General features: G+C 44.3%; 1 protein-coding gene across 5 annotated transcripts in view; it reads right to left on the bottom strand.

Moving 5' to 3' along the window:
* mast2 (microtubule associated serine/threonine kinase 2) overlaps nt 1-21,978 on the bottom strand; it is a 641,111-nt gene that overhangs the window by 601,074 nt on the left and 18,059 nt on the right. The gene's annotated exons all lie outside the window — the stretch shown is intronic.

The raw sequence follows: 21,978 nt of genomic DNA, 5'->3' as shown, positions 1-21,978 counted from the left end.
ATCCCTTGGGACTCCAACAGGTAGGCCCTCTGGTGGACAGATGTGATGCAGGTTACAAGGGGTTAAATACATGAAAGGTCCTACGTTAGATATTCTCTCAGGTACAGTGTAAGATGTGGCTCTGCTGCCCACCAATATAAAACTACACAAAAGGGTAATTTGCGAGTATAACCAGAATAGCCCAATCATGATTTTAACTGGATACTCGTGTGTTTCTTCATTCTCTTTGAAGATAAACTGAGAAACAGTGGTCTGATGCAAATCATTATGGTGTTTTACCGCTATGCACAAACATACAGAGCAACAGTTATTGAACGGATTTACTTATTTCAACCAGTGCAACTAGTCTTTGCGTAATAATACTTGACTTTAAACAAAATAACTCCCAACTACTCTCATGGTATTTCTATTTGAAACCTGACTGGTCTTGCAGTCTTTGTTGAACCTGACTATACTTGTAAAATTCAGTTTTCAAAAACTTAACCAACTGCCTGTATCTACGCTTTTTATCTCAGTGTTCAAAACTAAAAGGAATCATTCACTTCACAAAACAACAGGTGTGGCATATTTAGCGATTGCAGAAACAAGCTCATGAATTGCTCATTTATAGTCTTTGAGGAAAAATTCCATGAATGTATTAATTATTATTCGTCTCGGTTTTTTTTCTAAACTTGTCCAAATACAGTTTGCTTTAAAACCCCACCTGTTTGAGAGTCACTCTTTACCAAATCTTGAGCAAATAAGATTTTTTTTTAAATTCCAGTGTCGGTGTGTCTGTGTCTGAAATCAGGGGTCTCCAAAATGTATATGTTTATGCGAATAAAACTGACACAAATAATACGAAGTTTAAATGATTGTACGTTTCTGCTCGAGACAAGTAAAGGGTTAATGTATAAATTATGTTTTACCCGGGACTACTTAAGTTTACTTTTCCTAAGAAGACTTGCATTAAAGCGAGAACAAGACATAGAAACAGAGAAAATAGGTGCAGATTAGGCCATTCGGCCCTTTGAGCCTGCACCTCCATTCAATAAGATCATGGCTGATCATCACCTCAGTACCCCTTCCCTGCTTTCTCTCCATACCCCTTGATCCCTTTAGACAAAAGGGTCATATCTAACTCCCTCTTGAATATATCCAATGAACTGGCATCAACAACTCTCTGCGGCAGAGAATTCCACAGGATAACAACTCTGAGTAAAGAAGTTTCTCCTCATCTCGGTCCTAAATGGCTTACCCCTTATCCTTAGACTGTGACCCCTGGTTCTGGACTTCCCCAATATTGGGAACATTCTTCCTGCATCTAACCTGTCGAGTCCCATCAGAATTTTATATGTTTCTATGAGATCCCCTCTCATTCTTCTGAACTCCAGTGAATACAGGCCCAGTCGATCCAGTCTCTCCTCATATGTCAGTCCTGCCTTCCCGGGAATCAGTCTGATGAACCTTCGCTGCACTCCCTCAATAGCAAGAATGTCCTTCCTCAGATTAGGAGACAAAAACTGAACACAATATTCCAGCTGAGGCTCACCAAGGTCCTGTACAACTGCAGTAAGACCTCCCTGCTCCTATACTCAAATCCCCTAGCTATGAAGGCCAACATGCCATTTGCCTTCTTCACCACCTGCTGTACCTGCATGCCAACTTTCAATGACTGATGTACCATGACACCCAGGTCTCGTTGCACCTCCCCTTTTCCTAATCTGCCGCCATTCAGATAATAGTCTGCCTTCCTGTTTTTGCCACCAAAGTGGATAACCTCACATTTATCCACATTATACTGCATCTGCCATGCATTTGCCCATTCACCTAACCTATCCAAGTCACCCTGCAGCCTCTTAGCATCCTCCTCGCAGCTCACATCGCCACCCAGATTAGTGTCGTCTGCAAACTTGATGATATTACAATCAATTCCTTCATTTAAATCATTGATGTATATTGTAAATAGCTGGGGTCCCAGCACTGAGCCCTGCGGCACCCCACTAGTCACTGCCTGCCATTCTGAAAAGGACCAGTTTATCCCGACTCTCTGCTTCCTATCTGCCAACCAGTTCTCTATCCACGTCAATACATTACCCCCAATACCATGTGCTTCAATTTTGCACACCAATTTCTTGTGTGGGACCTTGTCAAAAGCCTTTTGAAAGTCCAAATACACCACATCCACTGGTTCTCCCCTGTCCACTCTACTCGTTACATCCTCAAAAAATTTGAGAAGATTTGTCAAGCAGGATTTCCTTTTCATAAATCCATGCTGACTTGGACTGATCCTGTCACTGCTTTCCAAATGCACTGTTATTTCAATCTTTAATAATTGATTCCAACATTTTCCCCACCACTGATGTCAGGCTAACCATTCTGTAATTCCCCGTTTTCTCTCTCCTTCCTTTCTTAAAAAGTGGTGTTACATTAGCTACCCTCCAGTCCATAGGAACTGATCCAGAGTCGATAGACTGCTGGAAAATGATAACCAATGCAGTCACTATTTCTAGAGCCACTTCCTTAAGTACTCTGGGATGCAGACCAACAGGCCCTGGGAATTTATCGGCCTTCAATTTCCCTAACACAATTTTCTGACTAACAAGGATTTCCTTCAGTTCCTTCTTCTCCCGAGACCCTCCGTCCCCTCGTATTTCCAAGTGGTTATTTGTGTCTTCCTTCGTGAAGACAGAACCAAAGTATTTGTTCAATTGGTCTGCTATTTCTTTGTACCCCATTATAAATTCACCTGATTCTGACTGCAAGGGACCCATGTTTGTCTTCACTAATCTTTTTCTCTTCACATATCCATAGAAGCTTTTGCAGTCAGTTTTTATGTTCTCAGCAAGCTTCCTCTCATACTCTATTTTCCCCCTCCTAATTAAACCTTTTGTCTTCCTCTGCTGAATTCTAAATTTCTCCCAGTCCTCAGGTTTGCTGCTTTTTCTGGCCAATTTATATGCCTCTTCCTTGGATTTAACGCTATCCTTAATTTCCCTTGTTAGCCATGGTTGAGCCACCTTCCCAGTTTTATTTTTACTCCAGACCAGGATGTACAATTGTTGAAGTTTATCCATGTGATCCTTAAATGTTTGCCATTGCCTATCCACCGTCACCCTTTAAGTATCATTCGCCAGTCTATTCTAGCCAATTCACGTCTCATACCATCGAAGTTACCTTTCTTTAAGTTCAGGACTCTAGTCTCTGAATTAACTGTGTCACTATCCAACTTCATAAAGAATTCTACCATATTATGGTCACTCATAACAAGATTGTTAATTAGTCCTTTCACATTACACATTACCCAGTCGAGGATGGCCAGCTCCCTCGTTGGTTCCTCGACATATTGGTCTAGAAAACCATGCCTAATACACTCCAGGAAATCCTCCTCCACCGTATTGTTACCAGTTTGGTTAGCCCAATCTATATCTAGATTAAAGTCGCCCATGATAACTGCTGTACCCTTATTGTATGCATCCCTAATTTCTAGTTTGATGCTGTCCCCAACCTCACTACTACTGTTGGGTGGTCTGTACACAACTCCCACTCGCGTTTTCTGCCCTTTGGTATTCCGCAGCTCTACCCATTGAGAGTCCACATCATCCAAGCTAATGTCCTTCCTTACTATTGAGTTAATTTCCTCTTTAACCAGCAATGCTATCCCACCTCCTTTTCCTTTCTGTCTATCCTTCCTGAATGTTAAATACCCCTGGATGTTGAGTTTCCAGCCTTCATCATGCTGGCGCCATGTCTCCGTAATCCCAATTATATCATTTTTGTTAATAGCAGTATAAATGTAGATAAATGTGAGGTTATCCACTTTGATGGCAAAAACAGGAAGGCAGAATATTATCTGAATGGTGACAGATTAGGAAAAGTGGAGGTGCAACGAGACCTGGGTGTTATGGTACATCAGCCATTGAAAGTTGGCATGCAGGTACAGCAGGCGGTGAAGGCGGCAAATAGCATGTTGGCCTTCATAGCGAGAGGATTTGAGTATAGGAGCAGGGAGATCTTACTGCAGTTGTACAGGGCCTTGATGAGGCCACACCTTGAATATTGTGTTCAGTTGTGGTCTCCTAATCTGAGGAAGGACATTCTTGCTATTGAGGGAGTGCAGCGAAGGTTCACCAGACTGATTCCCGGGATGGCAGGACTGACATATGAAGAAAGACTGGATCGACTAGGCTTATATTCACTGGAATTTAGAAGAGCGAGAGGGGATCTCTCAGAAACATAAAATTCTGACGGGATTGGACAGGTTAGATGCAGGAAGAATGTTCTCTATGTTGGGGAAGTCCAGATCCAGGATAAGGGGTAAGCCATTTAGGACCGAGATGAGGAGAAACTTATTCACTCAGAATTGTGAACCTGTGGAATTCTCTACCACAGAAAGTTGTTGAGGCCAGTTCGTTAGATATATTCAAAAGGGAGTTAAATGTGGCATGAATTCACCGATATAAAGAACCGGCTTGGCATCTGAATGGGCAACTGCATTTCTTGGTGTCACACCGCCACCAACAGAGCACAAATCCAAGATTTGTTCTTGCTCTGCATGCATGGTACAATTCAGAGGATTACATTTGATTTTTACATCGAATGCACAACACAAACAGGCCAATCGGCCCAACTGGTCGAGGCCGTTGTTTATGCTCGACACTAGCCTCCTCTCTCCTCTCATTTAACCCCATCAGCGTAATCTTTGGGGCATCCCTCCATATTTCTTCAAACAAAATATATTAACACTGTATTTTTCATTAGAGGGATGTCAAAGCACCATGAAAAGTCAAGTGTAACAGCTATATCAAAAAAATGCATTTTGGGGTAAAAGCAAGTTTGGAACTGGTAGTACAGAAGAAAACAGTCGACACAATTGAAAACACCATGGCTCAAGACGTTAAATGTTGCTTAGCCATACTCATCTGTGGATAAGCATTTTCACCACAAGCAAAAACCAACAAATACCAAACAAACATCAATAACCAAGACAAGCAATGAAGATTTGGTTTAAAGAAGTGTCAAAGGCCTTTGTAAGATCGAAAAAGGCCATGTATAAGGGCTGGCGCTGCTCCCTGTATTTTTCTTGCAGCTGTCGCGCTGCAAAGATCATGTCCACTGTGCCCCGTAGGGGACGAAATCTGCACTGTGATTCCGGGAGGAGTTCCTTGGCCACAGGGAGCAGACGGCTGAGGAGAATTCGAGCGACAACCTTCCTAGTGGCCAATAGCAGGGCGCTTCCCTTGTAGTTGCCATAGTTGGACTTGTTCCCCCTTTTAAATATGGTCACGATCACTGCATCTCAGATCTCACGGCATGCTCTCCTCCCTCCAAATGAGAGAGATGAAGTAATGTATCTGCACCAACAGCGCTTCTCCGCCATACTTTAGCGCCTCAGCAGGAATTCCATTCGCACCTGTAGCCTTTTTATTCTTGAGCTGTTTTATGGCTTTGCCTAACAGCGCTGTGGTTTCACTGAGGTGGTGGCGGGTCGCATGTTGCGTGATGGAGTTGAGAACACTCAAGTCAAAAGCAGAGTCTCAGTTGAGGAGATCTTCAAAGTGCTCCTTCCAGCGGGCCCTGACAGCATCGGTGTCCTTGATGAGTGTTTCCCCATTCTTGGCCAGGAGTGGGGTGGGGCCTTGGGAGTTTGGACCGTAGGTGGCCTTGACTGCAATGAAGAATCCTCGAATATCGTGGCTGTCGGCCAGTTGTTTTATCTCCTGTGCTTTCCAAGCTCATGGTCTACAGGGCTGTAGTAACACCCGCCCTCCTGTATGTATCAGAGGCATGGACGATGTACGGAAGACACCTCAAGTCACTGGAGATATATCACCAACGATGTCGCTGCAAGATCCTGCAAATCCCCTGGGAGGACAGATGCACCAACATCAGTGTCCTCGCCCAGGCTAACATCCCCAGCATTGAAGCACTGACCACGCTCGATCAGCTTGCTGGGCAGGCCACATAGTTCACGTGCCAGACACGAGGCTCCCTAAGCAATTGCTCTATGCGGAGCTCCCGCATGGCAAACGAGCCAAAGGTGGGCAGTGGAAACGTCACAAGGACACCCTCAAAGCCTCCCTGGTAAAGTGCAACATCACCACTGACACCTGGGAGTCTCTGGCCGAAGACTGCCCTAGGTGGAGAAAGTGCATCCTGGAGGGCTTGAGCTCTTCGCATGTCAACGCCGTGAGCGTGAAGAAATCAGGCGCAGGCAGCGGAAGGAGTCCCACCGTCCCTGTCCCCCGACGAATGTCTGTCCCACCTGTGACAGGGTCTGTGGCTCTCGCATTGGACTGTTCAGCCACCAAAGGACTCACTCTCGGAGTGGAAGCAAGTTTTCCTCAATTCCGAGGGACTGCCTATGATGATGATGGGTATAAAGAAACAAGTTGAAGCCTATTTAGTGAAAATTATCCTAGAAACTGAACATTGACTAAAATGCACTGAAAAAATAAACCAACAAGCATTTTGCTCAGACTGCACAAACCATTTCTATTGAAACTCTGCTGAATACCACTCTCATTTCACTGCTTTATAAAAATTATTAATGCTCCAACATAAGTCTGGAAGGCACAGAACAAAATGAAACATGAATTTCATTCAACATTTTGTTCAAAAAAACCCAAAAAATTCAACCTCTTTTCACATCCAAGCAAAAGACTGCCGCAGCATTCATAAATCAGCACAATTATTTCCCTGAATTACAAATGTTATGTTTATTCCAATATTTTCAGAATTTTCTAGATTCCAAAATTTAATTCTAGAATATTAGGCCCGTAGCTATGAAATACTGCATACTCTTCCAGCATCGAGGAACACTCATAGGACTGAGTGCAATACAAGGTGCTAAACATTACAGTGCAGCATTATTAATACATCCTCATTTTAACCACATTTCACAAGCAATGCAGATCTGAAAGTGTACCAGGCCTGGAACAAAATACAGATTTTCTCTCTCTCATGCTTTGTTAATGGAGACAGACACAGTCCGGGTTCAAGAGATAGAACAGAAAACATATATTTTGAAAGCTCCAAGGAAACATTAATTGCTCAGAAGAGTTAATTTTTCAGATTATAACCCAAAATGCAGCATTTATCTTTAGAAACTAAATCTGTTAAAAAATATAACAAGTACGAGTGACAAGTACTTAATGTATCAATTGTACCGAAAGACAGTTTCAAATAATATTGCTTGAAGACACCAGAATGGTCTTGATACTTACTATTTAAGAGGTTATAACCAGAGTAGTTTGCTCTAAAAGCTTTAGGATTCTAAATGGTCTGCCATGCATTTCCTTCCTCACACATTTTAACAAATGTTAATATTACCTCTGCAGCAGCAGCGGAAGTATCAAGGATAAAAAAGCAAAAAAAAGTTACCTGTTTCATTTTATATCTGTCACGCTTATTTTTGTTAAGTAATGAAAATCATTCACATCATGTACTGCAGGGCTGCTGTTCCTGGCTTTGTTAGTTTTACACCAGTGCAGTAACCTCCAACATATGCGTGCACTAAATCAGTATCATATTATCAGCAGCAGTGCTGAGTATCACATCTGGTATCCGGGATTAAGAAATCAAAAACATGATACAGTACTGCCGCACTGCTTCCACCATAAACGGCTCCCTAAAAGCTAATCAGCTCTTACTTGAAATGAGTCATCCACAGACACAGCACAAAACTAGTACAGCGGTACAACTAAAAAGGAACACCAATGTCCATCGGTTAAAAATCCACAATAAAAATAAAATATGACGAATATCAGCTTTCCTGGGGCTCAATTTCTAAAGCATGCAGATGCAGACTTCCAGTGAACCCTGCAAGCAGGGATTCTGATTTGCTCGTTCAGCACTTCAGTTGTCAACATAATTTGTCTTTGTGTCAATAACAAAATAAATAAAATGTCTATCAGGTAGAGAAAGGTTATGCATTTGTCAAGAGGCAAATTCAATGTCTTGCACATTTATTTTGCAGCAACTGCTCAATCAGTCGTCATTTTGGCATTAGCATTTTATTAAGTGATGCCATTAATGAGCACATTGGTGTACAGAACAGATATACTGTATAATATTACTCCGCAAACAAAAAATGCATCAACATGTTTGCTTGCAAATTACTTTGTTCAATTTTCAGGGTAGCTCACTAAGCAGTTCAGATTTTCAGTTGTTATGCCAGCAGCATTTTCAATCACCATGACCTTTGGATGTGCCAAAGCACTTTACAGCCAATTAAGTACTTGAAGTATAGTCACTGTTGTAATGTCGAGAAACACGGGAGACAATTTAAGCACAGCAAGCTCCCACAAACAGCACTGAAACACACGACCAGATCATGTGTTTTAGTGATGTTGGTTGAAGGATAAATATTGCAGTACAGCAGGACCTGGGGGTCTTGGTGCATGAAACACAAAAGGTTAGTATGCAGGTACAGCAAGTGATCAGGAAGGTCAATGGAATCTTGGCCTTCATTGCAAAGGGGATGGAGTATAAAAGCAGAGAAGTCTTGCTACAGTTGTACAGGGTATTAGTGAGGCCACACCTGGAATACTGCGTGCAGTTTTGGTTTCCATATTTACGAAAGGATATACTTGCTTTGGAGGCAGTTCAGAGAAGGTTCACAAGGTTGATTCCAGAGATAAGGGGGTTGACATGAGAAAAGGTTGAATAGGTTGGGCCTCTACTCATTGGAATTCAGAAGAATGAGAGGTGATCTTATCGAAACGTATCCGATTATGAGGCGGCTCGACAAGGTGGATGCAAAGAGGATGTTTCCACTGATAGGGGAAACTAGAACTAGTGGGCATAATCTTAGAGTAAGGGGCTACCCATTTAAAACTGAGATGAGGAGAAATTTCTTCTGAGGGTTGTGGATCTGTGGAATTCGCTGCTTCAGAGAGCTGTGGAAGCTGGGACATTGAATAAATTTAAGACAGAAATAGACATTTTCTTAAACAATAAGGGAATAAGTGGTTTTGGAGAGCGGGGAGGGAAGTGGACCCGAGTCCATGATCGGATCAGCCATGATCGTATTAAATGGCAGATCAGGCTCGAGGGACCATATGGCCGACTCCTGCTCCTATTTCTTACGTTCTTATGACAACAAGACGTGCAATAGAGCAAGCAATCAGGATGCTGAAGATGCACTTCAGATGCCTGCACAGATCTGGAGCAACCCTTCAGTACGCACCTGCCACGGCCTCCAGAATGATCGTGCTATGCTCTAAACATAGCGAAGATTGGAGCTGCAGGAAGGAGCAAGATGCAGAGCGCAGAGCCTCTTTGGAGGAACAGGAGGAGGAACTTGATGTGGACATGGATCCAACAGTGGCACACACTGCTGCCCAGGATGGCCTCATAATGGCACAATTTAGTTTGGCTGCACCAGTGCACCCATCTGGCACCCAGATGCTGAACCCACTTCCTCTCCCTTCCCCCACATCACCCCCGCCAAATGATCCATTGCTCGCAGTTAAGTCATATCTTACCATTCATTACAAGGTGACAAGGCCACTTGCCAGGCATTAGGCAAAATTAGGCAAGACGGGAAAATGATACAAAGAAATAATTTTGTGTGCCTGAAAATTTAAACATAACCTTCACAGTGCAACATTGCTGAATACACTCATGGGCATACCCTAGTGCAACTAGAATTCTTTCATCTCCCTCTTCCAACCACTGCTACATCGTGCAACCCCTGTGGCTTCAACAGAGGTAAAGGCAGGCTGCTCACTTCTCTGCTCAGATGCTCTTGACCGACATCCTCAGGGTTTTGGAGCCAGTGAGGGCACCTCCAGAGACTGCTCCACCTGCACCTGTGCAGAGGCAGATTCGGCCATTTGGACAGGAGGCAGCATGCGGGGCACTGACTGAGGGGAGCTGGTGCAACAGGTGAGAAGTGGAAGTGCTTTGAAAAGTCCCCACTTCTATGTCCCCTTTCACCATCACCCCTCTCATGGCCCACCCACACATCCCTGCTAGCAATGAGCTGGAGAGATTTTTATCCATCCTAGTTAAAGTGGCATTCAGGGTGTGCAAGTTGGTGAGGGAAAGCATGCATTTGATGATCCATGCAGGCGGCCACCCTTTCCATGGACGAACACATCATTGCCATAGCCTGCAACATCATGCCAGTCATGCCCGAGATGGACTCCTCCATTCACTCTTCAAACTGGAAATCTTGCCAGAGCCTCATGCATTTTTTGCTGCTCCTCCAGAATCACTCTCTTTGTCGACAGCCCCAGAGGTTCAGCATTTTCATCCAATTAAGCAGAACTTGGAGCATCCTCCGTCCTCCAACGAGGACGCTCCACTGCAGTCCCAGTCTCCATTATCTGCTCTTGCCCAGTGATCTGAGAGACACCAGGTGACAACACTACTATCTGACTTAATGGACATGTATGTATCTGCGTTGATACTTGGTGTGCATGCGTCCTATAATGGAATACGCTCAGAGTTAGCGATCTCCTCTGACTCAACTTGCTGTTGGACACTTGTTGGGCCTACGAGAGAGTAAAGACAAGATTTAAAACTGGCATGGTATGAATGTTTTAAGTGAACATTATGCACATGATCATATTTCACTGGTCATGAGTGACTGTTTTATGCCATGTCGATGTGTGATATTGAATTCGGTCACCAGGTAGCTGGGAGCTCTCCATCTCCCAACGCCATCAGTGGCTTCATTAAAAAGCCATTGCCAAAAGCGCCACTGAAACTTCCGGGTTCCCCATGAGATCCAGGGCTCCCACTGCAAGCGTATTAGCAAGTAAAAAATTCCAACCAAAATGAGCATTATCCACTTTTATCCTCAAGAATTTATCACCATGTTGAAATTGAGTTTGGACAAGCTTCTGCAAAACACTAATGGATTGGGTAACCAAGATTCTGCCTCCATCACAGTGCAACACCAAGGATTCAATTCTGCTCAAGCCTATTTTCTGCCGTATTGCCAGAGTTACACCCGTTTTTCGAGGCCAGAAATATTTTGCCAAAGTTTCTCCAATCTATAATTCAAATTCGGTGCCGCACAGCATATCCAGTCACCTTGGGGGCAGGGTGGGGGGGGGGGGGGCGGGAGGAACCTGCTGTCTGCGCCGAAAAAAACGCTGCTTCACCTTCTGCGCATGCGAGACAGAAAAAAAATGACGTTTTTGACGACATTGCAATGGACACGCATGCACAGTACAGCTCAGAGCTGGCAATCACACCCAGGTTTTGTGACTTCTCCTCCACCCCCTCCCCCCGTAACTCATTGCAGTCTTGTTACCTCTCCCCTTCCCCCCAACTAATTGCAGACTTGTGACTTCTCGCCTTCTCTTTCCCCTGCCGCCTCCCCCAAACTCATTGCAGCCTTCCAATCGGCACCTTGCTCCCCGGGCTCAGTGCAGAAAGCTTCCGATCAGCCGGCACTTTCCTCTCACCCCCTGGGCTTGTTTTCCAGCCGAGCCCCGAGCCCGTGTCCGGGCGCGGGGCCGATTCTGCCGGCCAAAGCTCCAACTCGACAGCCCTGCTTGAAGACATTTGGTGGTAGCGTCCAAGTAAGAAAAAAAAAAGAAAACTTCTGAAATCCCCAAAACTTCCATTTACTACGTTGACAGGTAAAAAAAGTTGAACTTTATTATTGATTTTTAGAGTGTTCTTGACTCCCTCCAAAATCTTTGGTTAAAAACAAAGGGGTCTTTCAGCACCGATTTGTCAATGTGCGCTGCTTTCTGCGAATTCACCAGAAGGTTTTTCGGGAGTGGCCAGATATGCTGACCTAGGAGGAAACATTTTTGGCCAAATTGCGAAAAATTATGAAAAACGCTGCCGACTGCAAAATCTACCCCAATATAATTTGGCCTGGGTTGAACCAAATGAAACCACTTTCAAGATGTAGTCTTGCATCGCTCTTATTTCGCCAGCCAAAGTCAAACCTCACTTTAGATGATAATGTGAATGCAGTATAATAACAGCATTGTGTTGGAACAAATGTTATGAACAGGGCTGTTCCATTCCCCTCCTGGTTCAGTTGGTAAATAGATATTATGGTGACTACTTTGCCATCGAGATCAGAAAGATCCCAGATTCTTGCCCAACTCTTGCAGAGTTAACAGCAGACGAGAACGCTGCCAAATGAAGGGCAATCCTCCTCACCGTCTGCGGGGCAACAACCTATGGCCTCGAAGAATCTTCTTGCTCCGGTGAAACCAACAACCAAATCACACGAAGAACTGTGTACACTGGTCCGGGAGCACCTAAATCCGAAGGAGAGCATTCTGATGGCAAGAGATCGATTTTACACATCAACGGTCTGAAGGCCAGGAAGTGGCGAGCTGTGTCGCCGAACTAAGGCGCCTTGCAGGATATTGCAAATTGGATGGGTTCCTGGAGCAAATGCTAAGAGACTTTTTTGTGCTAGGCATTGGCCATGAGGTTATCCTTCGCAAACTATTGATTGTTGAAACACCGAACCTATGAAGCCACAACGATAGCCCAGGCATTTATGTCCACCAGCGATAACACCAAACAAATTTCGCAGCACAAAGAGGTTTCGGCAAGTACTGTATACAAAGTAAAGTCGTTTTCAGGCAGGAATGTGTGTGGCAGAACGTACACGCCTGCAGCTGCACGACCTCAGATGACCCAGAGTCCGCCATCAAACGTTAATGTGAGGCAGTTAACACCTTGTTGGCACTGCGGTGATCATCGAGCCCATCAATGCCGCTTCAAAACACTATGCGTGCAAAAGCTGTGGAACAATGGGGCACTTCCAGTGAATGAGCAGACGAGCTGCAAACCCTGCAAACTACCATGTTGCAGAGGAAGATCGATCCATGGCGGATCAAACTGAACTGGAGACTCGAACCGAGGAGGCAGAAGTGTACGGGGTACACCCCTTCACCACAAAATGAACACTGATCATGTTAAAAGTCGAACTGGACAGAATTCCAGTAACCATGGAACAGGACACGGGTGCAAGTCAGTCTCTCATGAGCAAAAAGGCCTTAGACAGGCTGTGGTGCAATCAGGCACACAGGCCCAAGCTTAGTCCCATTCATACCAAGCTGAGAACTTACACCAAAGAGCTGATCCCTGTAATTGGCAGCGCAGCAGTAAAAGACTCCGTGCATGAACTCACACTACGGATTGTACCAGGAGATAGCCCCACACTGTTCGGCAGAAGCTGGCTGTGAAAATCTGCTGGAACTGGGACAATATCCGAGCGCTCTCGTCCGTCGACGACGCCTCATCTGCCTAGGTTCTGAGCAAGTTTCCGTCGTTGTTTGAGCCTGGCATCGGAAGTTTCTCGAGGGCGAAGGTGCAGATCCACTTGGTTCCCGGTACGTGACTCATCCACCACAAAGCACGGGCGGTACCATATATGATGCGAGAGAAAGTGGAGATCAAGCTGGACAGGCTGCAGTGAGAAGGCATCATCGCGCCGGTGCAGTTCAACGAGTGGGCCAGTCCAATTGTTCCGGTTTTCAAGGGCGATGGCACGGTCAGAATTTGTGAGGACTATAAAGTAATGATTAACCGTTTTTCGCTGCAGGACCCCTACCCGCTACCCAAGGCAGACGACCTATTTGCGACCCTGGCAGGAGGAAAGACGTTCACCAAGTTGGACTTGACCCCGGCCAACATGACGCAGGAGCTGGCAGAATCTTCGAAAGGCCTCACCTGCATCAAAACGCACAAAGGTCTGTTCATCTACAATAGATGCCCGTTTGGGATTCGATTGGCCGCGGCTATTTTTTAAAGGAACATGGAGCACCTGCTAAAGTCAGTTCCGCGCACCGTGGTTTTCCAGGACGAAATACTGATCATAGGTCGGGACACCATCGAACACTTGAAGAACCTGGAAGAGGTTCCAAGTCGGCTAGATCGTGTGGAACTCGGGTTGAAACGCTCGAAGTGTGTTTTCCTGGTACCAGAGGTCGAGTTCTTAGGGAGAAGAATCGCGGCAGGCGGCATCAGACCCACCGACGCCAAGACGGGGGCCATCAAGAACGCATCGAGACCACAGAACGTGATGGAGCTGTGGTCGTTCCTGGGACTCCTCAATTATTTTGGTAATTTCCTACCCGGGTTAAGCACCTTGCTAGACCCTCTACAAGTGTTGCTACGCAAGGGGGATGACTGGGTATGGGGGAAAATCACAAGAGGCTGTTTTGGAGAAAGCCAGAAATCTGTTATGTTCCAACAAACGTTTAGTGCTAGCTTGCGATGCGTCTTCGTACGGGGTCGGGTGTGTGTTACAACAAGCAAATTAAATCGGGAACATTGCAACCGGTCGTGTATGCATGCAGGAGTTTGTCCAAGGCAGAAAGGGCTTATAGAACGATTGAAAAAGCAGCTCTGGCATGCGTTAACGGGGTAAAAAAAATACACCAGTATCTGTTTGGGCTTAAGTTCGAGTTAGAAACTGACCACAAGCCACCTATATCACTATTCGCAGAGCGCAAAGGTATTAATACCAATGCCTCTGCTCGCATCCAAAGATGGGCGCTCACGCTGTCTGCATATGACTATGTAATCCGCCACAGACCAGGCACAGAGAACTGTGCTGATGCTCTCAGTCGGCTACCATTGCCCACCACCGGGGTGGAAATGGCACAGCCTGCAGACTTGCTCTTGGCGATGGATGCATTTGAAAACGAAAAGTCACCAGTTACGGCCTGCCAGATCAGGACCTGGACCAGCCAGAATCCTTTACTGTCCCTTGTAAAAAAAAACTGTGTCCTCCATGGGAGCTGGTCCAGCGTCCCAGCGGAGATGCATGAAGAGATCAAGCCGTTCAAGCGGCGCAAAGACGAAATGTCCATACAGGCGGACTGTCTTTTGTAAGGTAATCGCGTGATTTTGCCTAAGAAAGGCAGGGAAATGTTTATACACGACCTACACAGTACCCACCCAGGCATAGTAATGATGAAAGCTATAGCCAGATCCCATGTGTGGTGGCCCGGCATCGACTCAGATTTGGAGTCTTGCGTGCGCCAATGCAACACTTGCTCTCAACTGAGCAATGCACCCAGGGAAGCACCGCTAAGTTTGTGGTCATGACCCTCCAAACCGTGGTCCAGGATCCACGTTGACTTTTCTGGCCCGTTTCTAGGCAAAATGTTTTTGATTGTTGTGGCTCGAGTGTGTAATAATGTCTATAAGCACATCCACTGCCACCATCGAAAGCCTGCGAGCCATGTTTGCCACGTACAGTCTGCCTGATGTCCTTGTCAACGACAATGGGCCGTGCTTCACCAGTGCTGAATTCAAGGAATTCATGACCCGCAATGGGATCACATCTGCCCCGTTCAAACCCGCATCCAACAGCCAGACAGAAGGGGCAGTCCAAACCATCAAGCAAAGCTTGAAACGCATGTCGGAAGGCTCCCTGCAGACCCACCTGTCCCGAGTCCTGCTCAGCTACCGCACCAGACCCCACTCGCTCACCAGGATTCCCCCAGCCGAGCTGGTCATGAAACGGGTGCTCAAAACAAGGCTCTCTCTTGTCCACCCTGATCTCCATGATCACGTCGAGGACAGGCAGCAACAAAGCATTTACCATGATCGCGCAAATTTGTCACGCGATATTGAAGTCAATGACCCTGTATTTGTACTCAACTATGGACATGGTCCCAAATGGCTTGCTGGCACAGTCATAGCCAAAGAAGGGAATAGGGTGTTTCAGGTCAAACTCACAAATGGACTAACTTGCAGAAAGCATTTGGACCAAACCAAAGTTCAATTCACAGACACCACCAACTTCAACCCTCCGACACACACACGTGGCAACCGACATCATGTTGACCACGAAGCTGAACTCATCATCCCCAGCAGCCCAGCGAAGAACCAGCCAACTCACCTACATCTGCATTTGTACCGAGACGATCGAATGGGGAGCGAAAGGCCCCAGATCGTCTTGTGGATATCTGAACGGAATATATGGAATTAAGGACAGTAAAGTAAACGGGATATATGAAAATGTATAAGCCATGGAAGAATAGCTGGGAGAATGTCAGATTGCAAATAGTGCAACATCAGCATAGCTAACAGTCTGTCTCAAGGTTTCAAGTCACTAATCCTGCCAATAATATATAATTGTAACATGAAATACATCTTCAGAATTGCAAGGTCTCAGTAAATAGTCACACCATTAGATTGAAACATTTAGAGGCAATACTTGAGCTTTCAAGAAGAACATCTCATATAGATTGACTAATGAGTGGCTGAGTTAGACTGTCAATCCATTTGTATTTTGTTATCTGATTTCAAAACTGTTTAACTGTTAACGCTTTACGATGTAACTTCACCTATCCGTAGGGAGTGTGTACGCTCTATCCAGAGAGTATATCTTCTGTCTGATAGGTCTTACTGGCCGGTAATAAAGACTGCTTTGTTCAAAGCACAAGAGGTATTCGACTCAGTAATTTTACTGAATCAGATTGAAGTAAAAGAATCCAGGAATTAACAGTCTCATCCTCTAAATAAGTGTACTATTGATTTTGGGATGGAGTGATATTATGTATGGAACCTCATGTAACCAGTATTATACCGCCACCAAAGGGCGTACCTTTTGGAGTCCCAAGGAATCCCAGCATCCCTTGGGAGCACTGTATATAAGCAGGCCTCCCATGCTGTACCAACACTCTGGAGTTAGATTAAAGGAACTCAGGTCACACTTACTCACGTCGACAGTACTCAGTTACATTACTTTATTATGGACGTAACACCCTCGAAGAATTTTATCTGTTTCAATTAGATCATCTCTTATTCTTCAAAATTCCAGAGAATATAGGCCCTATAAGAATATAGGAATATATTGTACAACAGCATATTAAATTTGTTAGAACTAACGGCCGACTGCATTCTGGAATATCTCATTTACACTGCATCGCACAACATCGGCAGGTTAGAGTAATTTGATGGAGGTGTTTAAAATGAATAAGGGACAGAACAGCATAATACTTTCTGCTTTCAGTAGTTAAGGAGTAAATAAACAGGACATAGCTTTCCTAATTTTTGCCATGCCAACATAACTTGAGTTTCCATGTCCATTGGCATGTGCATACTGGCTGCTGCTCCGGACCCAAGCCCATTACTTCTCGCTCCCTATTTTCTTGCTCTTGTCTCTATTCTTCAGCCCTTATCTCCTGTCTCCTCCTCTTCCTGTTACCCAGTCATGCCTCCTTTAAAATCCACTTCTTTAACCAAGCTTTTGGTCACTTGTACGAATATCTCCTTCTTTTGCTCGGTGTCAATTTTGACTGATTACATTCCTGTTAAGTGCCTTGGGACATTTTACTTTGTTAAATAAGTTATATAAATGTAAGCTGCTGTTAGAAAGAACAAGCAACATAGATACAAGACTAAAGAAGAGATCCAGGACAGAGGCAGAGGAGGAGAATAAACGTGTTATTTTTAAATAAAGAGGACTGTAAAGTTGAGGCTGTTTCCATTGCAACAGAGAATTTTGGTGTAATTTAATGGAGGCGTTTCAAATCGCAATGGGATGGAACAGGGTAGGTAGATACCATCTGTTTCCAATGGTTTAGGAGTCTAGAATAAGGGGACATAGAAGATAGAAGATATAGGACAGATAGCAGGAGAAGATTTATTTTATACCGAGAATTGAGTGGCTGTGGAATTCACTATCGCAATCAGATTTACTGATTGAAGGAGAAACCATGTCAACATTTAAGACCAGGTTAGATAGGTGGCTGAAGGAAATGGAGATAAAGGGATAAGGAATGAAACAGACATATGGGAATAGGACTACCAACACTGACTGACTGGGCCGAATGGCCTTGTAATTTTGATGCAATTCTACATGATTCATTGGAATCCATAATCAAATCTGGTTTGTACTACACGAAATAGAAACTTCGAACATGGTAATTCAAGACATACTGCCACTAACAAGTTGAACGATTCCTAATTTGTAGGTAAATCCCTGGGATAACAAACCAAATCCACAAGAACCCAAAAACAGAAAGTGTCATTCAGAATCACAAGCTTGAATTTGGTTCAAGAAGATTTTTGGAAACCAAGCCCTCTAAATATTTGGTTTTGAATAAAGTTGATACATTAGCCATTTATCCCAAATATACAATTCTGTTGCCAATAAAAATGCCTCTGATCTTCGGTCAGCTTAACATGTAGAAGCATATATACGCACCAATTCCATTACCATGGTTGTTAGATATAATTTAAGCTAGTCATGTACTGTCAAATAGTATTAATTTGAGAATATATTTGCATAAAATATTTATTTTAACATCTCAATACAATAATATTTCCAAAGACTTGCTTCCACTCTTAGTACAAGTCCTTAGGTGCCCAGTCCCTGCCACAGGTGGGACAGACAGCCGTTGAGGGGAAGGGAGGGTGGGACAAGTTTGCTGCATGTTCTTTCCGCTGCCTGCGCTTGTCTTCTGCATGCAGTCGGCGATGAGACGCAAGGTGCTCAGCTTTCTCCACTAAGAGTGAAGCAAGTCTTCCCTCGATTCCGAGGGACTGCCTATGATGATGATGATGATGATAATTCATAATGTGTGATTGGAGCGTGGGCAGATACAGCAGGAGCAGCGAGGTCAGGGCAAAGGAGCGGCGAGAGACTGTCGAGGGAAGTGATCGGGGCCCAGGGGAGGCATGAGTTCGGGGCCCAGAAGAGGTGAGGGCCCAGGGGCAACACGGACCAGTCCACACTGCGATGTGTGCGCGCACTAGGTCCATGCAGCAGAGCTGGTCTCCAGTCGTCTTGGTAATCCTTGCCACTGGACCAAGACCTAGCTCTGTCAAGCCCGTGTGGTGGCTAGTGGGCAACGGCCACCACACGTTAAAAAAATCCATGCACAGGCATCTTCCACCCTTCAGAATGTAGTTCGGGTCCTTCTTGAAACACCTGTGAACTCATCCTTTTTTGGAGTGGAAGCAAGTCATCCTCGTTTCGAAGGACCGCCTATGATGATGATTTCCAAAAATATATAGTTACAGTATAAAATTGAGATCGAAGGTCACAAAAGACTATTTTTAAATAAAATTGCACAAATAATTAATTTGCGATGAACTGGATCTCCAGACACCACAACCCAAAGCCACATTTTGTCTCACTATATAAAGAAATAGCAATGGCTTCTGTGAAACAAGAGGGCATAAATATAAGACAGCCACTAACAGATCAAATTAGCCCATTGAGTCGTGAGAATGTGGAGCTCGCTGTCACAAAGTGGTTGCAGCCAACAGCATTAACACATGTAAAAGTAGGCTTATTGTGTAAACGAGGGAGAAGGGGAGAGAGATGGGACTCTCTCCTCCCCTCTCTCTCCCCAAACCCCCCCGCCCTCCCCTTCCCCACCATCCCCTTCTCTGCTCTCCTCCCCCACCCCCGCCCTCTCTCTGCTCTCCTTCCCCCCACATCCTCCCAAAATGCTGCTGAAGCTTTTGATCACCTGTCCTAATAGCTACTTTACATAGGATTACAAAGGATATACGACACAGAAACAGGCCATTCGGCCCAACCAGTTCATGCTGGCAGTTATGTTCTACTTGAGCCTCCTCCAGTCTTTACTCATCTAAATCTATCAGCATAACCCCCTGCTCCATCATATACTTGCCTAGCCTCCCCTTAAATGCATCTATACTATTCCCTTCAACCACGCCCTGTGGTGGCTAGTTCTACATTCTCACCGTTCTTTGGGTAAAGAAGTTTCTTCTGAATTCCCTAGTGGATTTCTTGGTGACCATCTTATATTGATGGCTTCTAGTTATGCTATTCCACCACAAGTGGAAACATTCGCTCTATTTCCACTCTATCAAAACCTTTCATAATTTTAAAGACCTCAATTAGGTCACCGAAGAGGAGAGAGACCCAACCTGTTCATCCTTTCCTGATACGTATACCCTCGCATTTCTGCGCCCTCCAAGTCATAAGAGAACTCATTCTTCCTACCAAAATGTAATACCTCACATTTATCTGAACTTCATTTGCCAATTATATGCCCAATCTGTATGTTTATTAATGCCCTCCTGTAATTTGTTGCAGTCCTCCTCTGTATTAACTACCACCCCCACCCATCTGCAAATTGTTAGAAATTAAAGATGCCTAAAAATGTATATGGTTATGCGGTTAAAACTGCGACGGGAAAAATGCTGTGTTTAAATGGTGATATTCAAATTACAGACGGAAAGTCTCTTCGGACCAGAGAAATGCTTAGAAATACTAATGTCTTGGTTTCCTACGGTGGGTATAATTCTTTGTACTATATACAATCTCCCTGTTGCTAAGCAATTATCTGTTATTTTTAAGTTAAGACTTGAACCTTGTTTATGTATTCTATGTATAATTCTAAGGTAGGATTTGAAGTTAGCTTAACGAAACTGTTGGCAAAGTTAATGGAAGGAAATTAGTTCGATTTAACGTAAACACAGGCAGTGTGCTACGTCGTAAAGAAGTTAACAACCGGTTAGAGTGAGAAAGCTCTGCTTTGGGCCTCATAGTTCAAAGGGTAGAAGACTTCGGCCTTGTATTGATTGTACTTGAGAGAATAGGGACAGAGAGAGATGAAAAGAATTTCACAGGAAAGCAACTTCGGGAAGGTATGAATAAAGACATGTCGCTAAAATCGTAAGACATCTTTCGGGCGAGTTCTTGAAACAAGTATCGAGATAAAGAACATGATTCGGTATCGGATAGCAAGGTTTTAGGTGAACCTCTATTAGGTCAAAAGGTCTCATCACTATCCCGGTTCAGGCCCACCCCTAAAAATAGGTTAAAAGACTTCTCCCGGAAACTCACAGACGGAGGAGCGCGAGGGGAAGAGAGTGTGAGGGGAAGGGCTCGCAACGAAAGGAAGATAACTGTCCGATCGGATTGGTGTCTGCTACTTATCATGGTCGTATGTTTTTGCTATATAACAAACATGTTATATTCCGTCTTAAACTCTGATTAAACACAATATACCCAACATATTGGTTTGCACTCAAACCTGATTTAAAGTGACCAGAGAAAGACGTAAGCTTGGCTATTTCTAACAAAATTATGTTTTTGATTCCAAAGTCTAAATCCTTAATATAAATTATGAACAAGTGATTCCACCACTGATCCTTGTGGAACACTACTACCCACCTTCTGCCACCTTTTACTCCGACTCTCTCTTTTCTTTCTTGAAGATAGCTAGCTATCCATTCTGCTACTTGTCCCGACTCTGCATCCTCTGACCTTGTTCATCAGTCTACTATGAGGTACCTATCGAAGGCCTTTTGAAAATCTAGATAAATTACATCGATTGTATTACCATTGTCTACCCTCGGTTACCTTCTCAAAGAATTCAATGAGGTTGATCAAGCAAGACTTTCCCTCTTGAAATCCATGCTGACTATTCATGATTATATATTTGGTTTCTTGCTGATCTTTCTATTTTCTCCTTTAGTCGGGATTCCATTATTTTAAACCACCACCGTTTTAAGCTGACTGGTCTATAATTCCCTGGACATGTTCCATCCCCCTTCTTAAATATAGGTTATTACGTTAACTGTTTGCCAGGCCTCTGGCTCTACACCTTTGTCTAATGAGTCAATATGTGTACTAATGCTTCTGCTGTCTCTTCCCTAGATTCTTTTAAAATGTGCAAATGCAATCCATCTGCACATGGGGTTTTATCCTCTTCGAGTTTGATTAGTTTATTTAATATATCCTCTCTTATTTTAAATGTACTTATTTCATGACTAATCTCATCATTCAATGTCATGTTCACCTGTTCTATCTCCCTGGTAATTAAATAATTATTTTGCTTCAGTATTTATCAGTTATCATGGGCGACTTTAATCTACATATAGATTGGGCTAACCAAACTGGTAGCAATACGGTGGAGGAGGATTTCTTGGAGTGTATTAGGGATGGTTTTCTGGACCAATATATCGAGGAGCCAACTAGAGAGCTGGCCAGCCTAGACTAGGCATTGTGTAATGAGAGGGGACTAATTAGCAATCTTGTTGTGCAAGGCCCCTTGGGGAAGA

This window comes from Pristiophorus japonicus, chromosome 8 (genome assembly GCF_044704955.1).
Source record: "Pristiophorus japonicus isolate sPriJap1 chromosome 8, sPriJap1.hap1, whole genome shotgun sequence".
NCBI lineage: Eukaryota > Metazoa > Chordata > Chondrichthyes > Pristiophoridae > Pristiophorus > Pristiophorus japonicus.
The sequence above is the reverse complement of the archived record's forward strand: the minus strand, read 5'-3'. Positions and strand labels throughout refer to the sequence as shown.